We start from the raw sequence: 6,000 nt of genomic DNA, 5'->3' as shown, positions 1-6,000 counted from the left end.
GCACACAATTAGGTGAAGTACTTAATGATCAGGTATATTTGCACCATTTTTAGGATGAGTTTACACATATTTATTCTTTTATTTACTTAAAATGAAAGAAAATTTTCAACTTTCTTCCTCATCTTGAATATTAATCTTCAGCCTTGTTGTTATCCCAGTCTTTGTCTTTTTGCRTGTAAAAAATGATGGAAGTCACATGGGTGAGAAAATAAGCAGATGATACGGTGAAAATTTTGACTATAATACAATTAAAACTATGTCAGACAACGCACTCACTGTACTGGAAGGAACTTAATTTCAGTGACAGAGGGGAGACAAGATGGTATTTTAAATCTTTCATCCCTGTTGAGCTACAGTAGAATCAAGATTCTTGACCATCTGTCTGGTAGGGATAGACAGCATTACATTTTTCATACAACTAACAGCAAGAAGACAGTCAAAGAAAAAGTCAGTTATCACCAAATAATGTAATGTGATAAAACTTTTGCTGTTAGGTACTAATGATGCTTGAGTTGGAGTAGTGACTTTCCAWCTTCAACTCCTGTTCAGCAACACACCTGAACCAACTGGGAAGCCAGAACTTGGGCTTGCGAGACTTGACACTGAAGAAGACTTGCAGGGCATTCTTACAGCACAGTTCCCCCAACAGTCCATGGACATCCTGTAACCCCCATGTGCAGCCTCTCTATTTTACCTGACAACTTGCTTAGGGAATGGGAGCTACTTGCTGAAAGTAACACTGTCCAGATAGTTAAGCTTTACGAGAAAGGTTATCGGTATTAAATACAGTAAATATTATATTAAACCTACAATAAAGCCTCTATGTTTAACATAAAACAGCAGGAAGTCAAAATAAATATTTAATGTGAATTCTCAACTCAGAAGTGGTATTTATGATTATCTTGTCTGACCTGTTTAACAGTTGCTGAGAAATTCACAGAATTTCTGCATCAAGTCAGCAAAATTTTTGTYGTGAGTTGGAGCACTCCAAGTTCTTTTGATCTGATTTAATAACTTCAAGGAAAAGAGGCTACTTACCTAATACTCCTGAGTAAATTAGCTGGCTATTTTTACTGCTAAATATATATACCTCAGTTCCAGTCTAACTTCACCTTGAAATCACCAAACTATGTTAAACACAGTTCCATATGTGAATGGATTTACAAAATGCTTCTAAAAGAAATATGCTTACATATTGCTGACRTCGTTTTTCAGATAGAGACAATGTGACGTAAGTGTAAAACTGACAGARGATGATAGTCCAGAGAACAGTTGTGTGTATTCTTGTAGTCTACACAACCTACTAACTTATATAATTCTGCTGAGTTACATATTGCCTATTAATCAAACATAAAGTTTACAGTTTACACTCAGGACTACATTCAAACTGCCATCATTCAAATTCTGATTGATAGCTCAATGTACTATACTGGAAATTTCAGCAAGACTGCACAGACTACACAGTAGTATCGGGAACATGGCAAAAGTTGCCTCACTGCTTTGGGCTGGCAGCATTGTTTGTTTCCCGGAGTTTGCTGCCATCTCCTGTGTTTTTGGCAGCATAGCAGTAGAATTCCACCAGAGATTTTTTTTTGCCTCAAAACAGAAATAGCTATGCTACTGACATGTTAAGCAAGCAGTTTGCTTACAGTTCAGAATGTAAGTACACAACATAGAACTGACCTACATTCAAGAATTTAAAAAACCCYCACCTTGAATCAAACTTGGACAAAAGAGCATACTGTGTCCAGTTTTGGGCTTCCCAGTACAAGACAGACATTGATATACTGGGATGAGTCCAGAGGAGGGCCACAGGATTACTGGCCATGGATGGCCATGACACCAATCACCATGATACCAGTACCAACACTGAAATGGGGGCCTAGACAAGCTGTGGGATCTCAACCCTCAGAGATATTCGAAGTGCAAGTGGACAAGGTCTCGAACAACCTACCTAGTTACAGCTACTCTGGGCAGGGGACAGAACTAATGTCCTTCAGAGGTCCCTTCCTACCTAAATTATCCTGTGATTCTATGTTGTTGGTTTCATTCAGTACTCTAGTTAGTATGTAAGCTCATGGTAATCTCTTTTCTTTTTTTTAAAGAGAACAAGTTTTTAACTTATTTAAAGACACCTCTTACTTGAACAGGAGCAGTTTCTAACTTCAGTTCAGGTAAAAGTGGGTTAAAGAAGTAAAGAACTGAGACTATCATGCAGCAAAAAGTCTGTTTTTTTTTGTCCTAAATTCCTGTAATATCTGAATAGCATGCATAGTATACACTCGTGTATGTAATTTATGTGCACTTATACACATGTATTTGAGAGTCTCTGCATAGTGTCCAAAGAGCTAGAGAAGCCTATACTGGAATTTCAGAAGCTAGATCAGCAACTTAAAACCAAGGTGAAGGAACCAATGGATTACAGCCTTTTTCCACTGATGCTGTGGTCATGTGATTAAGGTGTTACTATGCATAGCCCAAAATATGAAAGGTTGGAAAAAATAAAGTACACGAAAGCCTATTTAAACCTCATTAGAAAAAAACAGATTCATGCCACAGGAACATGTCAGCAAATACACAGGACAGGATTAACCCACTAAGGTAGAGAAAGTGACTCTCAAGTGCTGACAGCATTGTGCTACAGCAGTTTAGTAAAGCTAAAAATATTGATCTATAGACAATGTATAGCTCTGTCTTGAAGAAGTCTGTAACACTACGCTACAGTCTGATGCAAGCCCAGAAGAGACCAACCAAGTCACATCACTGCTGTATTTTCTCTTCAACAAATATTTAGCACGAGGCTTAAGAGATCTTACTCAAAAGAACTGTTATGTGTCTGATCAATCTTTTGTGTTTTATAATCAGAATCACTGACAGCAAGAGAGTAAAAACCGTATTCAGCTGCATTGCTTTCTCTTTGAAAAAGCATTAAATGAGTATTTTCTTCTTCATTGCTGCAAGGGCAAACAGAAGGAAAAGGCAGGCAAATTACCTCCTCTGTTTCTCCTGCTTAGGTTCAATGAAATGATATTCCCTTCCTCAGGCATGAGAGTTCACTGTAGACAATACTGGAAGTAGCTCTGCCAGAGAGAAGTTTAAAGACTGCATGAGTGTTAAGACTGCAGATATAGTATACCTATTATCACTTGAGGCCTAGTACTTGGGTCAAATGACAAAACAATGCAACTTTGCTACTGAAGTTAGCTTATAATGCTAAGACATACTTCTTTTTAAAAAATATTCCCTAAATTTTCAGGTTTCATTAGTAATTTTATACTAATGACTGGTACTGTAAAAAGTCTTTGACAGTTAAACTAAGTCTAAAATAAGACTTCTTTTGTTCCAAAGGTGTTTTAAAAAACGTATCTAAAGAGGGCTCACTCGTTATATTTTGCTCATTTTTCATTATTTTCCGTAACACAGATAGTGACTCACACCTTAAAGGGAAGACTGAGGGTATTGAACAGTATCAAATTTAAGTAAGAGCATAGTACACAGTAGGAAGAACCGATTTATTTTAGCACCTTGAATGATCAAAATTACACAGTGCTGTAGCACTTTAAAATCATGATACACACATAGCATTACACTCTGTTAACACCTGGTACGTAAAGATAAAAGTGAGGTTAACAGCTAACTTTGTTCATAACGTTACAGCTTGTATTTTGTTCACAGGCTTCCCGTTGGGTGCCACAGCATTTCTATGCACGCATGCTGCAGCCAGCTGGAAGGCGATGCCAGCTACTTGTTCGAGGGCACGTGCTGCTCTGTAGCGGCTGCGACAAGATAACTTGTCAGAGTGTACACGAGTGAAGAGAAAAAGAGAAGTTATCCACGCTTCCTTTTCCTCTCCCCTCAGCAACGACCCTCCTCCGTGGTCAGCTCTTCCAGTGCGACTTACGCCGCTCATCCCTCCCCACGCTGCAGGGGTAAGCCGCTCGCACGGCTGCGCGCAACACCTGGACCGGCTGCTGTGGGCATCCGTTCCTGCGCCGAGCCGCCCCTCATCTTGGCTTCCTTCGGCGAGCGTTAACGCCCGTAACAGCCGCCAGCGGCCACGCCCGTCGCTGGCGCCTCTCATTGGCCGCCGCAAGGCGGCGAACCCCGCCCCCCGCCGGCTCAGGTAGACACGCGCCGGGGCCAAGCGGCTGCCCCGCCCCTTTCCGGGCCTTACGGGGCAAGGCGGGCGGTGAAAGAGAGCCGTGGAGCCACGTGACCGCCCCGTGACGTCTCCACCCACGCTGCCACTGCGCTTCTAGAGCAGGGGACGCATCTTCCCCACGCGCGGTGAGACAGCCGCCCCCTCCCCCCCGGAAGCGGCGCCGCGAGCACGTGACAAAGCTCCCCCCTTCCCCCGCCCYGGGCTATGTCACGTGCTCCCCTGGGCGGCCCCCGCGTGCTCCCGGTGCGCGTGCGGGCCGTGCGCATGCGCAGCCAACAGCTGTCATCCGCGCACGGAACAAGAAGTCCCAGAGAAAAAGAAAGGGGAAAAAAAAAAAAAAACCCCGAACCCACAAGAAGCGGAGCGAGAAGGCGAGAAAAGAGAGTGGTGGTGGCGGTGGGGGGAGACGGGGCGCGGGGAGCTGCCGCCATCCCGCGCCGGTGCGGAGCAGAGCGCGACCCCCCCCCCCGGCGAGGCGGCGCGGCGTTAACCCCCGGCTGCCCGGTACGGGAGTAGGCCGCAGGGTGCGTGTGCGTGGGCGCGTGGTGCCTGAGGTAAGGTGAGGGCGGGAGAGGCGAGGTGTGGGTAGGACGAGGACCACGGCGGGTGACGGGGAGGGGTTTAAGTGWAGTGGGGCAGGGGCGAGGGTGGCAGGAGGTGGGCGGGCTGCTCGTGACCCAGTGGGCGGTTGGGGGGTGCAGTGCGAGCGGTGGGGCTGACGGCTGCCGTGTTTTTCGGGGCCTTTGTACACCTGCTGTCTGCTTTGCGTCTGAGGTGCCACTAAGAGGAATGGGGGTGACAGTGGGGTGAGAAGCTGTCATGCTTTCGGGGTGGCTGTGGGGTGGTCTGTGACCTCCTAAGGGGTGGGAGGTGGAGTAGGTCTTTCTGCTTTGCGTTGTGGGTAGGTAGACAGGCATGTTGAATCAAGAACAGAAAATGAAACCAGCAGGTGTTGGAAAAAGCAGCCTCAAGTTTTGGTTTGTACCTTGTAATGCTAGGTCAGCACAATCCTGTTCTGAACTGCTTAGTGAAAAACCTCGAAAAGGTGGTGCTATTTCCCTGGGTCTTCAAAGTGGATGAAGAGATTAAAGCACACTTCTACATATCGTGCTTGCTCCCTGTCTTCTTTCTAGACTGTGTAGGAAAAACAAGCTGTTCAGAAAGGACTTCACCAAGTTCCATGATGTCCTAAGTATTTCATCAAATTTTAGGTGTAGAGATATTACTCATTCATTTCTTAATGTCGTTATGATATTACTGAAAGTTAACAGTTGTAAAACACTAGGAAAAGACAATAAAACTCTCCTGAGTAAAATAATAAACTCATCATCTGTTCTTTGTTTGTCTGTGGCTATAGTGTCCACAAGTTCAGAGCAGTTTCAGTGTCAGAGCTTTATGCAACATTAACAGCCTTCTGTTTGCAAGTCTCAGTTGATTTTAACTGAGAATTTGAAATGAAATATATTATGAAAATTCTTTTTCTGCTAGGTTAACTCTGTGTTACAATGTAGAAAACTAATGATGAGTTTGCTTCTGTAATTAAGAAAAATACTTTCTGTCCTTGTCCTTTTATAATAGGGAGCATTTTGTGTTTTTTCAGAGAATGAAACATTTATTTTTGATGTTATTAAACTGCAGTTTTCTAAATAGTTATACTTATCTAAGACTTTAACAATAGCAGTAATGGAATTTCTAATAAAACTGCCACTTTTACACTGAAATATTTTTCAAAAGAAATTTAATGACAGGCTAATGCAGATTTATTTTTTGTCCTCATACAATGTTTTCTTGATCACAATTTTTCCAAAACAAGAATGTGATTATGACTGTGGTATAAA

General features: G+C 43.3%; 1 protein-coding gene across 5 annotated transcripts in view; it reads left to right on the top strand.

Annotated features, from left to right (window-relative positions):
- The first annotated feature begins 4,016 nt into the window (after positions 1-4,016).
- The window catches only part of KDM4C (lysine demethylase 4C), a 254,335-nt gene continuing 252,351 nt past the window's right edge, over positions 4,017-6,000 (top strand). For 2 of the 5 annotated variants that reach the window (XM_085307141.1, XM_085307111.1), the window contains exon 1: positions 4,499-4,716. The gene's annotated coding sequence lies outside the window, so the exon portion shown is untranslated. Of the gene's footprint in view, positions 4,124-4,498; positions 4,717-6,000 lie in introns of those variants that run through there. The other 3 variants (XM_085307133.1, XM_085307119.1, XM_085307126.1) reach the window with 3 other exon arrangements.

This window comes from Rhea americana, unplaced genomic scaffold, assembly GCF_003343005.1.
Source record: "Rhea americana isolate MKP2758 unplaced genomic scaffold, rheAme1 scaffold_103, whole genome shotgun sequence".
NCBI lineage: Eukaryota > Metazoa > Chordata > Aves > Rheiformes > Rheidae > Rhea > Rhea americana.
Note: the sequence above shows the minus strand (reverse complement) of the source record. Positions and strands in the feature narration are given on the sequence as shown.